General features: G+C 37.6%; 1 protein-coding gene across 14 annotated transcripts in view; it reads right to left on the bottom strand.

Moving 5' to 3' along the window:
- The window catches only part of LOC142358961 (uncharacterized), a 140,896-nt gene that overhangs the window by 4,997 nt on the left and 112,957 nt on the right, over window positions 1-22,942 (bottom strand). For 6 of the 14 annotated variants that reach the window (XR_012762001.1, XR_012762002.1, XR_012761989.1 and 3 more), the window contains 4 exons: window positions 12,011-12,199; window positions 10,833-10,952; window positions 10,318-10,445; window positions 3,751-9,704 (listed from right to left, as the gene is read on the bottom strand). The gene's annotated coding sequence lies outside the window, so the exon portion shown is untranslated. Of the gene's footprint in view, window positions 1-3,750; window positions 9,705-10,317; window positions 10,446-10,832; window positions 10,953-12,010; window positions 12,200-22,942 lie in introns of those variants that run through there. The other 8 variants (XR_012761988.1, XR_012761995.1, XR_012761990.1 and 5 more) reach the window with 8 other exon arrangements.

The raw sequence follows: 22,942 nt of genomic DNA, 5'->3' as shown, positions 1-22,942 counted from the left end.
TTTCTTTAGTATGTTAGTAATAAAAACCTTTGACTGTTGCGAGCAGTGCTTCCACAGTGTCAAGGCTTTCTTGCTTTCACAGTCTGCTCTCCTCATCCTCCCAGTGAGCAGCCTGTTTCAGCAAGATGTTGGTAGGGGGACATAGCTGAGACAGCTGATCCAAATTGGTCGCATGGAATGAAATGAAAGCTCAGGTAAAGGAGGAAGAAGAGGTGATATTCGTAGTTATGGAAATTTTCTTCCCAAACAACTATTACACCTGTTGACATGCTGCTTTCCAGGAAATGGCTAAACATCTGACTGCGATGGGAAGCAGTGACTGAATTCCCCTTTCTGCTTTGCTTGCATGTGCAAGTTTTGCTTTAGCTGTTAAACGGTCACTATCTCAATCCCTGAGTCTCCTCCTCTTCCATTTTCTCCCTGTTCCACAGGAGACACGGATAAAAGAGCGAGTATGTGGGTGCTTGGCTGTTGGCCAGGTCAGCCCACCACAGAGGCTTTCATACTTTTGCTGCTTGTCCATGCTCCTTTCTCCCTCTGCGTTTGCTAATCCCTGTTCACTGATGTTGAGGTAGGTGATACAGATATAGCAGGGAATTAACAGTCTTTAACACTCATATTCTAGAGCAGCTATTAGTGCCATAGAGTTGACGGCGTAAAGTTAGCACGGATGATGACAGTTGCTGATGAGATCTCTGCTTAATCTGGCCATGGTAATCAGGCTTGAATGATTTTTGACAAGAGAAGTTGGAACTAATAGGCTGGTTCTCTTATCCATCTTTTCTCTGTATGCATGATGGCTTTTTGTTAGTTTGCTCCCATCTTCTGCTCCCACTATTCTTTATCTTCTTTTTGGTTTTGACAGTCATTCTTTATATTCAGCAGGAAGTTCTGCCTGTACTGCCTGTAAGCATTAATTTGTCCCTTATCTGCTGTACTGCCGACCAACTTTTTGCTACTTGGATGTACATTTGCACCCACCTTTGTTTGCCCCTAGGGTCCTTAGCTTGCTCACACATTTATGTAACATGGTTATAAACTGTGTTTGGTTATTTCATGACAGTGTAGCAAAATAATTATATACTGTTTTCAGATGAACACTTTGCCAGTGCTTCATAAATAGAAGTTTCAAGGAAAAGCATTATTAATATCTACATCCTAATTAGAGTGGATTTGATTTATAGGTATCACAGACCTGTGCATTGGCTGCAGTGATTTCGATCACATTTGGAAATGGTAGAAATCTCAAATATACACCAGTTCCCTCAATTTATGAAATACCCTTCCGGGCAGAGTACAGAGACCCAGGGTGTTCGCTCTAAATGAGCAAGATTTCAGTGAGCTCAGACATTATAAAACACTCTATGAGATCTCACTTGATAGATGGACATTGTTCACTGCAGCTCCAGGAAGCTGATTTTCATATGTTATGCTATTCAGAGAACTACTTGCTTGATTTTCTATCATTTTGTGTTTGGGTTTTTTTTTTCCTTTTTTAGCTGCTGCTGAAAATGAAAATGGGTTTTCATTGACATTTCTACAGTAATATTTTGTTCTCTTCTCAGAAAACTCATATTTTATTTAAAATTCAACACTATGCCTTTGCAGTCGATGTCATATTGCATAAGTTACTGTTAAATTTCATTGGTTAAATTTCATTGGTTAACAGGGTGACTGTTCACACAGCTTTTTCTTCTGAACTCTGCTATAGATTTTTCAAGTACTTACTATAATTATGTTTTCATCTATATCTTTTGCTGCTTGTCTTTGTTCCTGTTTGTAGCTTATTACTGAAACACAAGTTCCTAATATGAGTTCTCATGTTCATTTCACATACAAGCTGCTTTTATTATTAATTAACTATATTTCTAATGTCTTCATATTCACTATTTTCTGTCTGTGACAGATGTCTAACTTTACCTCCTGACTTTGGTTTCATCTGTACTGTTTATAAGGACTTTCTATACATCAGTTTTCTAAAATAAAAAGGAAGACCTCTGGAGGTAGTGACATAAAAAGGGAAGAAACACCCTTGGGACTTCCAGATGAAAAAAAGAGAGCACATGATTTGGGAAGAAGGATAATCACCAACACAGACCAAAGAGTAAAAGTCTACCAAGGAAGCCGGAGGTTACCAGCTTTCGTCAGACAGAAGGGATTCACCTGAAAGTGCTGAAAGAACAGTGATGCGATTGCAAGACCATTATCAATTACAAAAAGTCATGGTAATTGGGAGAGGTATCTGGCAACTGAAAAAAACCTGATTCAGCAAGCATCCTTGGTTTATCTACAGAGATAAAGTCCACTCAGTTTCTCTCCTCTACTGAAAAAGACCATGGAAAATAATGTCTATTTCCAAACACATGCAAGACATATAGCTAATAAGAAAGGGTAGCACTCATTTTAACTTTTACAATCACACTTAACCAGCACGCTTGTCTTCTGTGATTAAACATCCAGCTTCATTGACAAAAGGATGTAATATATCTTTGTCTCTCTTAATGTTGCTGACATTGTTCCCCACAGCAGTCAGTTTTGGAAGCAAATGAGGTATGGGCTGGCTGGATGTAATGTTATCTGAACTGGAAACTGTCTGGACTCCTAATCTAAAAGCCAAATAGTGGCTTGAAAGCCACTATCAAACTAAGTGCCTTGGCACTAGGGCTGGTATCAAGCATTATCATCTGCATGGGTAAGAAGACAAAATGTGCCCTCAACACCTTTATCTATGCTACTAGCTCAGGAGCAGTGCTTGGCGTGTCAAATGGTAGCACTTTAGTTCAGAGGGATCTTGAGCAGCTTGAGGATCGAGCCAGACATAGAACCAGACCACACCAGAGATTTCCTGATGTTCAAGTGGATGATATGACATCTCCAGAATAGGCTTAAACATCAAGGCAGACTGGGAAATGAGTGCCTGACTAAGCCCTGCTGAAAAAGACCAGTGGATCACAGGAGATGCCAAGTTCTACATGAGCCACTGGTGTGCTTTCCTGGTTAATAAAGCAGAATGCAGACTGACTTACACTAGGAGGACTGTGTTCAACAAATTTAATGAAGTTACATTCTAAGTGGCAGGGTCTCACATGGAATATATTGCTCAGTTTTGTGCACCACTCACATCTAAAGAGAGGATGTTATGAAAGTGATGGAGCAAAACCGTTTTAAATAGTAGTAGGTGACACAAAAGGTACTGTGGCCACAAGTGTTTTCTCTTGAAATTTTCAGTCTTGACATTCCTTGGAAAAAAAATGATGAGGACAGTCGTGCAGTACTGGAAGAGAGTACTCATAAGGTTGTGAAATCCCCATCCCTGGATGCTTTCAAGACAAAGGCCTGTATAATGTTGAATCATAAACTTTAATGAGTGAATATATGTATTTACTTTCACTGGACTTTTAAAAACTTAATATAATGCTAGCATAGAAAGGGCAGTTTTACTTCATCTCTGAAACTTTAAAACCAAGGATATGAGTCTTGCCAAGCTCCAAATGTATGTGATGCATATCACACTACATGGATAACATGAAAGAAACAGAACAGTGCCATTTATGGACTGATATTGTTCATCCAACATATTGAAACTCCTGTTACACAAAGAAAAAGCCCAGATTGGAGGAATTATTTCTCAAGACAGACTCTAAGAATTTGCAGTACATTCTTCTTGAAATTTTAAATAATTACAAAAGAGGATCTTTATGTTAAGAAATTTTATTGTATATTCAAAGTACAATATTTGACAATCCAGCAACATATTTTATCAAAAAAGTCAAATTTTTAAGCTAAACCATCTCTGACATTTTTTACTTCAGTCATGATCACCCTCTACAAATTCTACAAACAGGACTCCAGACGTGACATTCCTGATGCTGACAAGTGAGTTTATGGATATGTATGCCAGACCTTGAAATAACAGTACCACTCCAAATCTGCGAGCTGGGAGAAGCACAAAGTTTATTCCAGTAAAAGTTTTTCTGACTGCCTTTACAGAATCTTCAGTTCAGTAACAAATATGCCATTCAGCAAAATAATAGCGCACATGGTCATAGACAAAGGCATTATCCTTTCATTACATTAAGTAAAAATTCATCTGCCTACTGTTTACCTGTTTTCTTTCAAGATTTCTCTTGATTGACATTACTGAAGTTACATAGAAATAAAAATTTTCTACTCTCTCCTTTTCATTTTCTGCTGTCAAATGCACATCCAATACAAAATATTTCTCACACATAAATAGAGGAATAAAAAAAAAAATTGGGATACTAGGCAAAGATATTTATATAGGCAACAAGGCCAGAGTCTTTAAGTAAAACACTGCTTCACCGGCCTCTTGATATTGCCCCAGTATATCAATGAATCTGCATAGAACTACTGTCATCTGTGTCATGCTTAATTCAGCCTAAGACCAAACAAAGGGATAACATTTTGCTGTGGAAATCGACATAATAAATGAGACCTGAACAAGGGTGCTTCGTTGTGTGCTGTGCTTTATCCCTCTAGCACACATAACCTGCAATATGGATACTTCAGATTTGGGTTTTTTTTTTTAGTTTGAAATTTCCAGAAATACTGGTTAGTGTACTTAGTCTCCAAGTTCTCATTTGTGTTATTGCTAAGGGTATAAAGTACGCATGCAATTTACAACTTACTATATACGGACTATGTGAGTTGTAGCTTAACAATTTAAATTCACGTATTGTAGTCCTACTGTCCCCAGGAGGCCTGGACCACTTTATCTTGTTTCTATAATGAGAATATACTGACACTTTTTCATTACTAGATCAAAGGAGCAGGGCATTACACAAAGCAAGTTGCAAATGAAATATTAAAATTGGCTGGAATATACATGTTAATTCTAATCAATTATTCTATTCTTCAGAAATCAGTAGAGAAAATGGGGAAAAAAGAGACAGAGGACCTGCAATTAATACAGTTTGTGAAATGTGGCTTAAAGTATGTTCATCTATACATACTTGACTGGAATGTGTGAAACAGATTTTATAATTAGAATGACGTTTGAAAATGTCTACTCAATATTGAGAGCAGTTTTCGAAAACAATGTTTAAATCATATTTACTGTATCTTCAAATAAACTACATTTAGATTGCTATTTTATGTTGATATATGTAAGATTCATATCTAAGAACTTTCACTACAAAAAAAAAAGAAACAAGGAAAGAAATCCAGACTTACTAAATTATCAGCCTAGTTTTTATTTCTTAAGGCTGATGAAAAAGTCCTTTTGAACTGATTGAGTCTGTGGATTGCTTTCTTTTGGATAATGTGATGCAAAGTCAATTGGGGGCAGCTAATTTTATTAATGCTCATTACTATTGTCATAGGTTGTGACATATCACGTGAACTCTTTATTAGTAAGCAGCAAGAAACAAATTTGTGAGATCAGCCAGTGTCAATAGAAGTTAATCAGTTTTCATATATTCACAAGCTAAACCTTCTCTGCCTTTAGGACATGATCTCAAAGAGATCACTTACATAGGATCACACTGAGGGAAGCAAGGACACCGTAAACGGCTTTCTTGATACTCTTGATTATAATAGTCTACAGATTAAAGGAGATAATTGTATTGATCCCTAGGAAGAATACTCACGTAACCCATAGGAGAGATTTTTTTCACCTCTTCTAGACATTAACCTGTAAAATCTAATGTGAGATGAGGGAAAGAAAAAAAACCCTAAACATTACAGTTGACTACTTTTACTATTTCATGGGTATCAAAGTAGTTCCATAGTGAATACCTTTATATAAATTATAAAATTGATGAAATTTTCTTAACCACAGAATGACTTTTTTATTGTTATGGATTACATTTTACCATCACACTGAGAGAATTCAGCCACACAAAGGAGACAGCTCAAAATATGTTTGATGTTATAGATATGTTAGCCAATGCTGAGTCCTGCGGCCTGGATAAAAGGATGAGTCTGGTAGAAAGAGGCAAAAGAAGTTCTCTAGAACTGACAAAATATTATTAAATCCTGTACTAGAATCAAGTAATGAGTTGGGCCTGCATAAGAAATTCTTATTTCATTGACTGTTAAAAAAAAACAGAAATAGAAAGAACCCCTTTCTGAAAATGTATGTCATAACAATTTACAAGTGTTCTTTACAGACCTAATCAACATCTTCTAAATGAGTGCCATTAGCAGCACTTCAGTCCACAGTGTTTTGGCCTGTATTTTGCTCCATCCTAAAGAAATAAGAATAAAATGCTATGTTCCCAAGCAGGAAGAAGAAGAGGAAGGGTGGGGCATTAGGAAGACATACATGTGGGCAGGTCTGTGGTGGTACCTACCTCTACGCGAAAACAAGGTGGTTGCTCATGAATATAATTTGTGTATGGAGGGAAGAACAGAGTTCACATGCATTAATTAAGTAAGTAGTGGATTTCTGGGTGCAACTCGCTAGGTTTCAAAACCAAACTGTAAGTACACCTAAATGAGTAAATTATGGTTCCACGTTTCATTAAAGGCTTTTACTGACATTCTGCATATGACTAACTATCCGGAACAACCTTGAAAGATTCATAAACCATGAACAAGGTGGAATGAACCTCAAGAAGGAGAGAAATATTCCCTCTAAGGAGCAAACTGGGCACATTTCAAAAAAACCTTGATTACATAAAAAAGGCAGAGCATAAATTAAAGACCCCCAGGGGCAGCTTCAACTTGCAGCCAAAAACCAGGTTTTGTTGCTTTACTCTGTTGGCTAGTTTCTAATTGCATACTGCAATGAAAATCATTTATAGCTAGCAAGGTCCCATAACAACATGGCAAAGGCACGAGGACTGCAACATAATATTAGAGAACACTTACCCTGTGGGTGATCACTAGTAACTGAGGAAGATAATAACTGCTCAGCTACTCTGAAATAATTTGCTCATAAAAGAATCTTCATTAAAATAACATTAAGGAGTATTTTCAATGTGGTGTGCAGGGACTTAGCTGTGTGATTCCTTTTAATATTAATGGGAATTGCATGGCTAAACCCACACATATGGCAACAAAAATCTGCACTTATGGTTTTAACAAAAATCCATAAAAGGAAACAAATTCAGGTGAAGGCTTCACTCTGTTGTGCCCTGTTATTGCTAATAATACACTATGTAAGATTAGGGCATAACAGTTGTAATGTCTGTAGTAAACATGCTGCTGTACCTAAGCTCTTAATAAAAGAAGTGAAGAAGGGAAGGCTTACCTCTGTGGTAAAGCAATGATTAAATAGAATGGGCAAATGTAGATGAAAATTTATAATTCTGCAATCTGAATTGTTCATGTAATGGGCTGCAGCACGAATGTTCTGTTGAGCTGTAAAAGAATTATTATGTGTTTCAAAGGAGAGGAAGTTGAAAATATGAATAGCAAAAGAAATTGTGACATTTGGTGATAAAAGCCCTTCTGGTCAGAAAGAAATTAGAAACACCATCCTTTAATGAGAATATTCCTGTAACCCTTGGAGGACATCTAGAAGCTGACTCAAAAAAACATGAGACCCATGGCAAGGCCAGTTTGCTTTTTTTCTTCTCAGTTATGCTACCCTAGACTGGCATAAAGACAACTAATGGGGCCACAGTGATATAGACTTCTCATCATAAAACTGGAAAATAATTTGGTTAAAGAAAAAAAAAAGGCTATGCAGTGGCATCAAAGAAATAGCCTTATCTGGACTTCATCCAGACCAATAACGCACAAATCGGCAAACAGGGAGAGGAGAAAGGTGCAGGTCCCATAAAGACAAATTTTTTATCCATTTTAGCGGGTAACTGGTACTTTCATCCTCATAGAGATATTTGTTCTCCACTTTTATTTCATCTTGTACTTTTGTATCTTGTTTTGTGAGCAGATGTTGGAGTTTTTTTGAGTGGATGTGAGGAAAATTGTGTTAAGGCTTCAAAAATCCAGTAAATGCCAATTATTTATAACAAGAATGTCCTAAGACAGTATTTGGGTCCAGTTTTATCAGATGAAGAATATCTTCAATTGGAGATATTAGAATTTGAAAACATGAAAATAATAAAGCAAAAGATTTTCAATTATAATCACACTTGTAGGAACCTCTCTATTACCAGGAGGCAGTAACGTGAAAAGGAAGCTCTGCATATAAAGCTTGTTTTATACCTTTGACTTTTGAAAGAGTGTTATGAGAGCTTAGCATTACTTTTAAATGATTGACACAATAAATTTTCCATTTTAATTGGCACTTCTGTGATTTATCACTATTTCATGTTGTGAACACCCCATCAGACCATTTGTTAGTGAATAGCAGGGTACTATACATCTAACAATACTTGAAGACTTCTGTTGAAGGCTCCTATTAAGAAGAGATACCTACTAAGAGAGTTCACGTCCCCATTTGATCTAAATCCTGAACTGGGCTGAATTTCACCCTTGCCTCCTGAGCAGAATTATAATCCTTGGCATCCCAGTAGTCCCTGGTGCTATCACACTGCCATGTTATCTTGTTCTACAAGTGCATGTACAACATCATTTCAGTTTTTGAACTGAGAAGACCGGGAAGCCTAATCCCACTGAAAGTAATAGTCTTGATCACCTCGGCTTGCTAATTCCACTCTAATCAGAACGACCTTCTCAGTCCTCACCAGCACTACTACGGCTGAGGTAAATCAGCAGCCTCATCAAACCTTGGGTTTAGATCAAAGATGGAGTTTCCTGGTGATGAGGTTTAAAAATATATTAAGCTGCTGCCACTGACCCTCCTATGGCTCTCATACAGAATACATTTCCTTCTAAAAGCTGTTCAGTCAGACACTGAGGAGGCAACCACCAAGCAAATCCTCTAGATTTTTGCAGCCCCTAGCCCCCTTCTTCACTTGGTGCTGTTTACTTTCGTACATTCAAGTGACAAAGTCTAACGATTCTCAGCAGCATCTGAATGACTGCTTTTTAAAGAGTTGCATCATTCAGAACCTTTCTGATCCACATCAGACAATGCTATTTCAGGAGTCTGTGGTTCTAATTTTAGAAAAGCAATTCATCTTGACACATTGTGATGCATGTAATCTTACCTCAGTATTTTGATCTTGCCCAAATGATTCCTTTTCAACTCCTACATTGCATATTGCATGGTTTACATCAACAGCTGTTACTCCACGTACCATCTGTCTTTATCAACACCTAGATACACAGATGTGCTGTTGTTGTGCAAATGTTAGAGATCAGCTTAACCTTTCCTGTTCCTAAAAATCATCATCATCATAATAATAATGCCTTGAAACATGATAACATCTAATATTTACTCTAATTTGTTTCAAGTGGGTTTTTGTAGGCTTTTCTTGTTCTATAAGCTGTGGTTTTAGTGAAAAAAAAGGTAGAAGGATAAAATTCTCACCCAAAATACAAGTTTATGTATTTCTCAGTTAGAAATTACGTGACATGAAAACTGATTCAATACCAGAAAGAAAATTTAAAACTGCTTAAAATGCTGATAACAATAATGCTATGATCTGGGGCATTTCAAGATTATTTTCCATATACTTATTTTTGGTTTAGTGCCAGTAAGCTGTTCTATCATGAATCAAAGTTGTAATAAAAAATAAACACACACAAAAGGATTTGTTCCAAAAAAGTTAATATAATAGTGTCTCAGAATGGATGCAGGCTACTGTAGTTCTTTCCGAAATTATTTCTCTTCTCTATGTATAGATGTGTATGCATACCTGTAATATCTAGAAAGATGAAATTGAATTAATAACTGGTCAAGAATTATGCCACAGAAACAGGAAAAATTCTCTCATTAGCGGTAGGTGTATGCATTTTAATTGTGGCATACCCATGATACTAACATATGGATACTACACACTGTCTTTTTGTCACACTCAGTTTTCAGACTCAGTTACAACAAATCAAAACAAAGGTTAAACTCCTAAAACAAAAGGTATGGATTAAAATTTATTTTAAATTACTGTAAATAACTAAAGGTTATTTAGAGTCCTGGAGAGTCAGAACTCTGGTATTCCTATACTATAAGCAATGAAGATCAAGACTGACACTTACATAATATAAATTACTAAATTTCCTTGTTAAAACAAATGAGTCATTTTTCACAGCAAGTATTTAAGCTATATTAAGATTTGTGAAAATACAAAGGTGTTTTTACGTATTTGCAACTCTAGTCATGAGCTTTGAAAAATTATTGGTTTAGATACACAGGAAAACACACTTGCATACAAGTATAGTGGATGCACTTTCATACACCTGTACTTGTACTCAAATAGGGTGTTTGTAGCTTACAAGTACTCTTATAGGCTTTTGGCAGTAATAAAACTATATGATACTTACCCCATTTGTAAAAATGGCTGCATTGTTTGATACTGCAGTATTTCAGAAACAGAAGTGTAGGGGGCTGCTGGAAGACAGAAATTCCTTGAATATCATGTCCAAGGAATATCAGGCTCTCTATTCCCCTCCTAATAAGGTAAAAGTACATTAGCTCTGCATTGGATGCATTGGAGAAAAATACTGTAGATTTACATACAGCATATATTTCTGATATTATTTAAAGACAGTTTATCTGAATTCGAAGAGTTAAGGGCAAACCACAAGGATATTTTTCATCTGAACCTGAAAACCAGATCAGACTTCTAATTTAGAGCTGAAATATGGCTTATAACACTGTGGTTTTTTTCCGAGCTCCATCCACCTATAACATGTGTACGCATGCACACACATACATGCAGTTTGTCAGAAAACACTGTATGACTGATTCCTTTGCCAAAGACATGTAAAGCTTGAACCAAAATACTTGCACATGCACTCTTTTCAACACATGCTGAAATTTCTACACATTGTCTTACCATTAGCTTTAAAGTGGAGAATAAAAAATATGGTCAGTGACATATTTCTCCTTTGCTGAGAAATACTGCAGGACAAAACCTGATGGAGGTGGACTTGCTACATGTGAGACCCTAAGTCTACTGCAAAAAAACAAGAAAACATGTTTCTAGACAATGTACATACCGAAAGATAAAAACAAAGCTGTAGTAAAACAAATTTCCATCTGTCCAATGAAATCAAATGTACATCATTCCAGTCCAATCCAATCTTAAAGGTAGATATTTATGCATAAAAGATCTCTTATGCTTAAAATCTTTTAAAAGTTATTTAAATACTAAATAAGGAATAACTGAGCTCAAATAGTTATCTTTATGTTCCAGTGCACCTGGTGATAATGGCTCTTCTGTAATATTTTTCAGTTTTTATCTTGAGTTACAGAGAGAGAGCAGATTCTAAGAAGACAGGACAAAATACAAAACCAGATACTTGGTGTCTTATCTGAGGTTTCCCCTTTTGGCTCTTTTTTCCCTTGGTTTTGATTTGGTTTATGTTTTGATTTTGTTTTTCTTTTTTTTTTATTTCTATTCTATTCTATTCTATTCTATTCTATTCTATTCTATTCTATTCTATTCTATTCTATTCTATTCTATTCTATTCTATTCTATTCTATTCCATTCTACTCCATTCTATTCTATTCTATTTTCTAATCTTACTTCATTTCAGGTTTTCATTTTAATAATTGCAAAAAATTAATAGAATCTAGAAAAGAATCTTTCTCTAAATCAGACACGTCTTCTAAAGGTATATATTTCTAGCCAGCATGTGTAAAGATGTAAGTACATGAATACATGCACAAATTTACATACCTACAAATGTATCGCTTGAAGTTTGACATTAATTTGTTTAAATATGCAAAAAAAATGAATAAACAGCTATTATCACATAGTATTTGACGATGTATAGTCATAATACAGGCTTTCCAAACTGCAAGGTGCAGTCTTAATTGTTATGTCTAGAAACTATGAAACTGTGTAGTGTAGAGGGGGAGATAAATAGACACCTAATAGGTGAAGTGTGATTGAAGTCATAAAGTTATTGATTCAACAGATTTGACTGAACATTGCCTGAATCCATGAAGCTGCTATGGTTGCCCAAAAAAAAACACTTCCTTTTTTTCATAATGTGTTCATCTTCTCACCTGCTGCTGACTTTCAGTTCAGCTTAATTTCCCTTCCGTTCTCTCTGCAATTTAATTCTTCATTGGGCTGTGCTGTCTGATTTTTCAAATTTACAATTTTCTCTCTTTTCTGTGCCAGTCACAGTGCTGCTCCTGCGTCTGCTCTCTTCCCCCTTCCACACACACACACACCTTCTAGGCGTCCTTCTGCTGAGAAGTGAACAGCGAGACACAAAGGCAATGCTTCCCTTTTCTTTCATAGGAAGCCTTTCTTTTCCTCACCCACATCTTTCTCAGCGAATTAATATCAGCGTGACAGAAGAACAGGTTACAAAGAGATAAAGGGCAAGTAGATTTTTTATTCATCAGGAGAAACAAGGAACCTTCGGAAACTTCCATGCTGTATAAAATTATAACACTTAACCTGTTACACTGGCAACCTCTCACACTTAAACCAGTGAATTCCCAATAAGAAGTTAAATATCCTAATTTTAATCTTGCTTATGCTTGTCTTTACTGTACATATATATAACATAAATTTCTCAAATACATTTTCCCTTGTACAGTTTTCAGTCTCTTACTCAAGTGGAAAGAAGAAAATGACACTCTTAAGTGTTTATGAGACACATCATTTCAATCTGAGGGACCACGTATCTTGTCTCAGGAATTCTGTAGAATAATAAGAGAGGCAGCAACCAATATACCTGGAGGTAGACAGTGCAGATGATTAGAAACTGGGAGACAGTTTGTGAATAAGTAGTATCTGCATGAACTGAAATAGATGTAAAGTGAATATTGGGAAAAAGTAAAGGAGAAAGCTCCACAGACAGAATAAGGTATTCCGCTGCAAATGTAAAATAAGAAATCAGAGGAAAAGGATTGCTAATGCAGAGCAAGAATAGAAAAAATGTAATCCATGAAAAAGCACAACTGTAAAATAATAGTGCACTGCATTACTTCATAGGTAAAAAATATATTTGCAGATAAAGAAGACATGGCTATTTCTAGTGGATAGAATTTTATCTTATTTTCTTACCTTTTAGAGGTTTGCTCACTAGCTGTATGCTAAAATATGACTAAAAGAAGTCTATGTGTTTAGTATGGAAGGCAATTGAGCATGGAAACAACATTGCACCATTTTGGAAGCAGCTGGAATTTGCAGAAAATGTTTTAAATCTACATATTCCTACTAGTCTGCATTACAGCTTGAGCCTATATTGTGGTATTTACTCTCATTTCGTGTTTCCTACTTTCTTATTTCTTTTTTTTTTTCCCTAAAATATTATGAATCAGTTTCAGTGTTCGTTTGGTGAAAATAATGAAAGAATTCCAGTTGTCACTAGCATCATTTGCATTGCAGAACAAGCTAGAGATCCCTAACACTGTACATAATATGACATACAGATTCAAAAGTGCAATCACAAAAAAAACCTGAGGAAAAAAAAAAAAAAAACTAGATGGAGCAAACAACTAAGGGAAAAAATCAGAGTGTCGAAAGAAAAGGAACTCCCTAGAGAATGTTCAAAAAAAATGTTCCATAAGTGCATTTATTCATTTTTAGGTAGGGCAGAAGAATGGCAACAATATTTGTCAATGACCTCAAGAGCCAATGCCATGGACAGTGTATAAGTGTAATAAATAATTTAGATTTATGTTTCTTGTGCAAAATTGTACATGGATATTGGAAAATATAGGAAAAATATAGGAAAATATAGGAAAAAACTTACATATTGGAAAATATCCATGTAGGAGTAGGGCTGTTGTGTAAGATCCCTACAGCATATAGCAGAATGCACCGCAGAATGATTAAGTGCTACAGTTTACTAAAAGACCTCTCAAACTTATTTTGTGATGTTCACTGTTAGTTTTCTTGTATTGAAGGTGAAGAGAACAGTACTTATTGCATATTTTAGAATTGTGGGAATAATTAAAATTATTACAATTTCTTTGGAGAACAAAAGATTGCAAATTTTTGCACCCACTGTAAGTACATTTCAGTATCACATTTACTCAAGAACACACGCAGCTTTATGTAAGACCATACATATAACCAATACACTGCTGTATTTGGAGCTAATCACAGGATGATGTTAGGACAGAAACTGCTCTTTTGAACTCTGTCTACTATGGCTACTGACTGGACTTCTACAGTAGACTTTATGTGCCTGCAGCTACACCACTGCATTCCACAGGGAAGTTATTCCTTAACAGCTTTGCTACATGTATAGCATATATGTTTATGTTATATATCAAGATTAAATGATAATCCTTCCCAAGGGTCACACTCCTGACTGCGCATGCCAAGATGAAAAGAAAGGGTGTAATGTTTTAATCAAGAAGAGATCAAAATGATGGGGAGTTTTTGGTTGGCTGATTGGTTGCTGGTTCTTTTATTGTTGGGTTGGTTTTTTTTTGTTTGTTCTTGTTTTTCTAAGTCTGAATATTAGATAAATAAGATCTTAACTTTGAAACTTTACCTTTCTACTAAGAATCAGTTGTCCATCTTTCTACACAGTTTCTAATACTAAAACATTTGGAAAACAAATGAAGTAAAGTCTGTAGAGCAGTGGAAAGAGCAGGATGGCAATCACACTGGTATAGTCAAGGCTTACTTTCTTTAGAAGCTGGGTCAGCTTTCTGTTGCAAAACTGTGTCTTGGCATTTGCAAGTGCTTGGAGTGGCCCCTTGGCATTCACATCCTCTGAAATGGAAGGGTTTTTTTTCTGAAGACATTTCTACAGGATAGTTAAAGAAATATGCATAGCTACAATAGAACACAGAAGAGCAGCTAGAACAAATTTACAATATATAATTTGTTGGAACTACCTTTGTGTGTGTACCTCTACTGTTAGTTACATTTGATCTTAGTATCTCAGAATGGTATTTTTCAGGCAGAAGACTGCATTCCTACTGTGTAAGACTTGTATATTGCATGGAAAATGGATAGAAAATAGAGGTTCAGCAGTTGCAGCAAATCAACAATGCTCTAATGCTGCCTGCAACAATGGATGTTCCAGATGGACTATTTTATACACCAGTCTAAGTACAGTTGAGTGGTGAGGAAAGGAACACAGATGATTATGACCTTTGTCACGTCCTATTATTACTTTAGGTCTCATCTCTTCCACAAAAAAAAGACCAGAAAATGCTAAAATATGCCACTGGAAACCTCAAACTTCACCATGTGATTTCTTCCTTCTTAATGACACAAAGAATATCTGCTAGGAACTAAAGAGAAAACAAAGAAAGAAAAGCAAACATATATCGGGTACATTAATGTACCAACATGCCTTTTCGCGTTTTTGTTGCTACATCTGCCCTTGTCTCTTTGGAACCTCAAAATGCACTTGCTGTGGTATACAAACTGTATCCTCTTAAAAATGTATTTTTCTTTCCTTCTCATCCAGCTTCAATGCTAATGTGATGTCATAAAATCTAAATTAAATACAACCCATTGCAATACATAGGTACAATCCAGAAAATAATAGCCAGCACCTACTCCAGTTGCAGACTTTATTTCTCCTTTTGAATGCCGACTAAACTCTGATTCTAACTACAAAGGCATGCTATAGCCTTTAAAAGAAACCAAGCACATCCATTGAAGTGCTTCACCTCTGGTGTCGTAGCACCTATTATTGAATCACAGTTCCAAAATTCCGAGATCTAGCAGTACAATGAAACAAAGTTGAGTTCTGCCAGCTAACAGTTAGAACAAACACAGATTGCGTGATTTTGGGATAAATAAAAAATACCACACTAGTCTTTTTTTTTTTTTTTTTTTTAAATCTCTCTTCCTCAGAAACACACACTTGAATGAAGCTGGGGGATGAAAACTGTCTTGGTTATGAGCGGGTTTTGGTTGAGTTTGGGCTTTTTTTCCCTTGTGTTGCTCCTGATTTTTTTTAAATTCAGTGCCACAGAGAACCATTTAAGAGACGAAAATAATGTGAGATCCTTTATTTGCAAGGTAATTAAATTATTGGATAGTGGAAATACTTAGTAAGACCAGGCTACTTTTTAGTTTTGCCAGCATAATTGGCTCCCTCAGGCAAAAGACACTCACAAGAAACATATGCATGACCACCATCATATTCAGGTTTACCCAGTAGTAAATCCTAGCCAAAATAATATTTGAGTTATTCAGATTTAAACACAAAACCGAAAAGAATGTCTTCTCTGTGAGCTCTTCACTGCTGCTGTTAATTAGAAACGCAGTACTGGCATTATTGCAGAATGAAAGAAGTGAACCATTTTCATCCTGTCCACTTAAAAAAACCCCAAAAATCAAACCACCACCACAAACAACAACAGCAAAACAAACCACAAACAAACAAACAAAAAAAACCATAAAACTCCTATTGATAAGTGAGTATGCAAGTATTTAGATTTCCCCTTCCTAATCCAGCAACCAGTGATGAAATCAGAGAAGGCACTGTGCAACACCATATCCTCTTTTATAAGAGGAGAATAAATGCAGGGATCTATAAGTTTTCAAAGATTGACTTGGCAGTCTTTTTAACAATGTTGTATAGGAACAATTGTTTAGAAATGAGTTCAGAAGTTGTCAGGAATCAGGAAGCATTTCGACTGAGAAATGAATATGCACTTTCTTTGTCAGTATCACCATTCTACTACACTCCAGAGTAACATCAACAATTTCCAGCAATCACTACTGAAGCGTCCCTTTGCAGCTCTTCATAATAAGGCAGTAATAAACCACTGCTAGTGGAAAAAAAAAAACAAAACAAACCAAAAAACTTTACAACTGGGAAAACATTTGCCTGTTGCTTTCCTTCTTTCTGAAGACAATACATTCTGAACACCTGTATAGCCTAGCAAGTGCTACAATGCTCCCTTTCTAAATATTATCTTATTTGCTTTGACAGAGTTTTACAGAAATCCATCTGAATCCACAGACAAGAAAAATTTCCTTTTTTCAAATTTTCTGAGCAAAGATACTGAGAAGTTTACCACCAAAAATAAAGGAAAATTTTTCAAAATTCTATGTGCAGTGAGGAGTATACACCTTTCTTCTCAGCAGCAACATTGTAAAGAAAATCTGTAAACAGTTTTACACTAAAGTAAGACAAACCATAAGAATGCTGTTGGAAAGCTTAAGCAGGTTTTGTGTTCTGTATATGCTGACCCACTTTTTTAAAGCAATAAAGAAAGGAATGATAGCAATAAACTTCCTTCCCTTGTATTAAACAAGGGTGCCTGGGAGGTGGTGATGTAGGTAAAATGGAAGGGAGAGTGAAAGATGAAATAATAATAGGAGAAAAAAGTACTTATATCAGACTAAAAAGGAAAAATTAAAGGGATAGAAAGGACAGAAAAAATTGCTGGAAAAGCAAGACAGAATATTGTTTAGCTCTCAGAAAAAAACACAGTATGAAGCCTCTCTATGTCATGTCTAGTGTGACTTCATATGTTCTTTTTTAAAATGAAGCTTGTATTATTTTTCTAACACAGTTGACTTCATTGACCATTCCATGTGAAATGGAAGAGAGGCAGAAAACCAATTTTTCTTTTCCCCTATAGCACAAATGTGTATAATAACTCTTCCTCCTCTTATCCTCTTTCTCCTTTGCCATACTTTGTAACATTTTAATTCTATTCATATTAAAATCTCAATCTGAAACTGTGATTCTCTTGTTTTCCTTTTTATTTTCTTTAATTTTAAGGGAAAACCCAAGCCAAACTGGATGCTAATAGAGAGTTTATCTAGCAAACGAAGTTCTCTAAAACTTCCTGTGTTGTCTTGGGCAGCTCTGTCTTGGTAACATTCCATACCAACTTGCTCAGGAAGCTTTGGCGCTGGAACACAAGGATCAGTTTTCAGCTCTCAAAACTTTTGATGTCTTCTGGCACACATTGTGCACCAAATTTTGTTATGTTGTTGTTTGGCAGCTGGTCAATTACTGTGGGGGTGGTTATGCCACAGAAACAGGCGAGCCTTTCCTTTATTCCAATGCTTGTTCAATTACCATTTTAGTAAGTAAAAAGCTATAAAAAATAATAAATTTTAGTAAACTCCTTTAAGCCCTCCTTAAATGGCAACTGCTACTAGCACAGCACACACACCCTCTCCATTTACACATGACATCACTTTTAAGCTCTACCTACAACCCACTGCATGGCTGCCCAGCAGATGTTGGTCTCCAACACACTTTCCCCAGTGGGTGAGGAGCTCAGATCAGCCATAAGCACGGGGGGGGGGGGGGGGGGGAGGGGGGGGGGTGTGCCACTGGCTGAATCTGTGCACTACATTTTGCTTATGCTGTCCAAGGTACAGTGAAAATGAGGAAGTACCTCTGATGCTTCCTGTCTTGCAGCTCCTGTGCTCCCACACCACCACCAGGCCTGTTGACAGGTGGTCCTCCAGGGTCTTCAGTGCACCTTCCCTTGCCCAGCATCCCCAAAGATTTATGATCCAGTGTTCATGGTGCTAGTGGCCTGATCTCAACTTTTTGTGGCTGTGCAATCAAGTATTACTTTTTCTGATGTCATCCAATCATTTGCCATTTCACCTACTTTTTCTGGTTATTTCCCTAGGTTACATCTATTATGCTCAAAATCCTGCTATGAGCAGACATATTTTGTATATAAAGCCAAGAATTTATTGTTGGTAAAATTGAAACTCTAGTTCAAAAATTATTATTATTCTAGACCTAGTTATTACAGAAAAAGAAAAAAAAGGAATAAAAAAAAAGATATTGTACTATGCAGGACATAATTTCAGTAATAATAAGGTTAAATATGCTATACATACACCTCCTAGTAACTCTCACTTTTCCTACTGTCCTGCTCACTTTTCCACTGTTCCTCTGGAGGTCCTAAGGTTCATGACATCATCCTGGCATTATGAGAAGGGGGACAGGAGAAAAGGTGTACAACAAATTGTCATCTGCGTGAGTCCTTCAACCAGGAGTATGGTGTTGCTATGGGTTTCTTCTTCCTCAGTCTACAATGTGCTTGAGGTCACTTTTAGATGTTTCCTAATATACCTTTAGATTTTGTGTTTTCTCCGCTGGTCTGTGAGTTCATGTTACATCTGATTTTACTATTTGTGGTGCCTTCTGCATGTGTCAGATGCTATTTATGTTTCCTCTTTGTTTCCACCTGAACTTCACTTCTTCCAATCCTGGCCTGCGGTTCTTTAATGGAGACCCAGAGCACTGTTTGTAGCCATAGGGTCTCCATTGCCAGGTCTGGCCCCTTTGCTTATCAGCCCATGCCTGTGCTCCTCTGCACCACTTCCTGTGTCTCCACTTCTGATAACCACATCTTCCGAAAGTTGATCTAGGTGCAGCTAAGATGGACACGCTGGTTGGTTGTGTTGTAATTATTGCCTCAGGAAACATAGAGAATCTATGGACATCTGTTTGCCAGTAAAGTATTTGGGCTTAATGATTATATAGCATGCTATATTAGTATAAGAGATGTAAACAAATTCCTGTGTTAGACTTTCAACTTTATCAAATGCCATAGGCCTCTTGAACTGACTTACACTATTAGAATCCTTATGTAATCTAACTCTGTACACCAAAATTAGAGATGTCTATGTGGGGGAAAGTAATTTTTTTTAAAGGATTAAAAAAATACTGGTTTACAATTTCATCAATTCCTTAGGAATTTGTTCTTATTTTTTAATTACTTTAATGGGATATAACAAAAGTCTTCAAGACTTTTGTTAGTCTCTCCAAGATTACAGCAGCATTACTTTTGGATAGGGACTGGTCTTTTTGCAGTACCTGAAAAAGAGTCAAATGTTCCTGATCTACTTCCATCCCCTTTCATTGTACTGAAGTATATAGACTGTGCTACCCGATGGGAAGTATTACAGCTGGCATCTTAATTGTTTACTGCTTGATGATGAAGTTGTCATTCTACTTTTTTTCCTGTTACTGGTATTATGCAGTTGCCATACACCTCCTTTTGATGAGATAAAATTTGAAATTTTTATAGAATTTATATTAGCTCCAGTTATTTTTTGCTGATGTAAAATTCTAAATATGTATATGTTTGCTACTTACAATTAGTGACACCCAAGATAATGGGCAATCCAGCCACAACATTGAATTTGTATTTAATTTCTGAATAGAATTTGTGGGATAGTGGAAAAGTTAAGACATGACAGGTGCTGCCGCACATTTTTCAGACTAAGCAGTGTAGATACCATAAATAGGCCATATGACAGCAATATTTCTTGCCAGCACCTCAAATGATTCACTACTTAATTAATTGGCTTATTTTTTGTGTGCAGGATTAGGACACTAAACACTTCATAACAAATGCACTTGCAGATTATTACAGAATTTAACATCTTTGTGTTTTACTTAGGCAAAAAGGGCACGCGTTTTTCAGTAAACACAGAGGAAAATAGCCACTTGGAAAGAATACAGGAATGTGATCAGAGCATGCAGAGATGCAACGAGAAAGGCCAAGGACCACCTGGAATTGAATCTGGCAAGGGATGTTGAAAACAACAAGAAGGGCTTCTTCAACTACATCAGCAGCAAAAGCAAGGCTAGGGACAATGTGTGGCCACTGCTGAATGAGGCGGGTGTCCTGGTGATGGAGGATGCGGAGAAGGCAGAGCTGCTGAATGCCTTCTTTGCTTCAGTCTTCAGTGCCAAGGCAGGCCCTCAGGAATGCCAGGCCCCGGAGGTAAGAGAAGAAGCCTACAGAGAGGATGACTTTCCCTTGGTCGAGGAGGACTGCGTCACGGATCGCTTAAGTGATCTAAATGCCCACAAATCCATGGGCCCCGATGGAATGCACCCACAAGTGCTGAGGGAGCTGGCGGATGTCATTGCTGAGCCACTCTCCATCATCTTTGAGAGGTCCTGGAGGACAGGAGAGGTGCCTGAGGACTGGAGAAAGGCCAGTGTCACTCCAATCTTCAAAAAGGGCAAGAAGGAGGACCCAGGGAACTACAGGCCCGTCAGCCTCACCTCCATCCCGGTAAAGGTGATGGAGCAGATCATCCTGGAGGTCATCATGAAGCAAGTGGAAGAAAAGAAGGTTATCGGGAGTAGTCAGCATGGATTCACCAAGGGGAAATCATGCCTGACCAATCTGATAGCTTTCTACGATGACATGACTGGATGGGTAAACGAAGGGAGAGCCGTGGATGTTGTCTACCTCGACTTCAGCAAGGCTTTCGATACGGTTTCCCACAACATCCTCCTAGGGAAGCTGAGGAAGTGTGGGCTGGATGAGTGGTCGGTGAGGTGGATTGAGAACTGGCTGAATGGCAGAACTCAGAGGGTTGTCATCAGCGGCGCTGAGTCTAGTCGGAGGCCTGTAACTAGTGATGTCCCCCAGGGGCCAGTACTGGGCCCAGTCTTGTTTAACTTCTTCATCAATGACCTGGATGAAGAGTTAGAATGTACCCTCAGTAAGTTTGCTGATGACACCAAACTTGGAGGAGTGTTAGATACACCAGAAGGCTGTGCTGCCATTCAGCGTGACCTGGACAGGCTGGAAAGTTGGGCAGAGAGGAACCTGATGAAGTTCAACAAGGGCAAGAGCAGGGTGCTGCACCTGGGGAGGAACAACCCCATGCACCAGTACAGGCTTGGGGTGGACCTGCTGGAGAGCAGTTCTGTGGAGAGGGACCTGGGTATCCTGGTGGATGACAGGTTGACTATGAGCCAGCAGTGTGCCCTTATTGCCAAGAAGGCCAATGGGATCCTGGGGTGCATTAACAAGAGTGTGGCCAGCAGGTCAAGGGAGGTTCTCCTTCCCGTCTACACTGCCCTGGTGAGGCCCCATCTGGACTACCTGTCCAGTTCTGGGCTCCCCAGTTCAAGAAAGATGAGGAGCTACTGGAGAGAGTCCAGCGGAGGACTATGAGGATGATGAGGGGACTGGAGCATCTGTCCTATGAGGAAAGGCTGAGGGAGCTGGGCTTGTTCAGCCTGAAGAAGAGAAGGCTGCGAGGGGACCTTATTAATGTTTATAAATATCTGAAGAGTGGGTGTCAGGAGGATGGGGCCAAGCTCTTTTCAGTGGTGCCCAGCAACAGGACAAGGGGCAGAGGGCACAAATTGAAGCACAGGAAGTTGCGTCTGAACATGAGGAAGAATTTCTTCCGAGGGTGACGGAGCACTGGAACAGGCTGCCCAGGGAGGTTGTGGATTCTCCTTCTCTGGAGATATTCAAGACCCGCCTGGACAAGGTCCTTTGCAGCCTGCTGTAGGCGACCCTGCTTCGGCAGGAGGGTTGGACTAGATGACCCACAGAGGTCCCTTCCAAACCCTACCATTCTGTGATTCTGTGATTCTGTGAAATGTACCATAAACTTCAAAGCCTACAATGTATAACCTTAAGGAACATTAACATCAAAATCCTATGCAATTTGATAAAGGAAAAGATAAATAAGTTACTAGAGAAACTTGAATCCTTTCATAAATATAGACATTTACACTGTGTTTGAATTTTCAAATATCAGCCACAGTACCATTGGCATATGAATTGCCATGGCGTAAATCAAAACAAAACCTAAAAATGACAAAATAAAAGATTAAACAATCAGAAGAAACCAGGAAAACAATGTGAGATAGAACTGAAGTAAGGCATGAAGGTAATGTTTGAGGCAAACGAGGAATTGGCCTCCTGCAAGATCTTTAGCTGACAGAGCAATTGTGGGAAGCTGTCTTAATTGAATCCATGTTTTCAGGATTTCCTGAGTACTGTGTATGGACTTCTCACTCAGTTCAGTCAATTAATTTGAGTCTTTGTGTCGATACAACAGCAAAAGTACGTTGCAACCAGCAGAGCCACTCTTACATGCAGTGATATCTTCCTTTCACCAGGCATGAAAATACCAGCCTGAAGACCAAACAATGATTATGCTAGTTGTAGTTTTAGAAGTACAAACAAAAAATAAAACTAATATGACTTCAATGCATATGTCATTATACTCAGTTTTGTGAACAGCCAGAA

This window comes from Opisthocomus hoazin, chromosome Z (genome assembly GCF_030867145.1).
Source record: "Opisthocomus hoazin isolate bOpiHoa1 chromosome Z, bOpiHoa1.hap1, whole genome shotgun sequence".
Classification (NCBI taxonomy): Eukaryota; Metazoa; Chordata; class Aves; order Opisthocomiformes; family Opisthocomidae; genus Opisthocomus; species Opisthocomus hoazin.
This window is presented reverse-complemented; position numbering and strand designations above follow the sequence as displayed.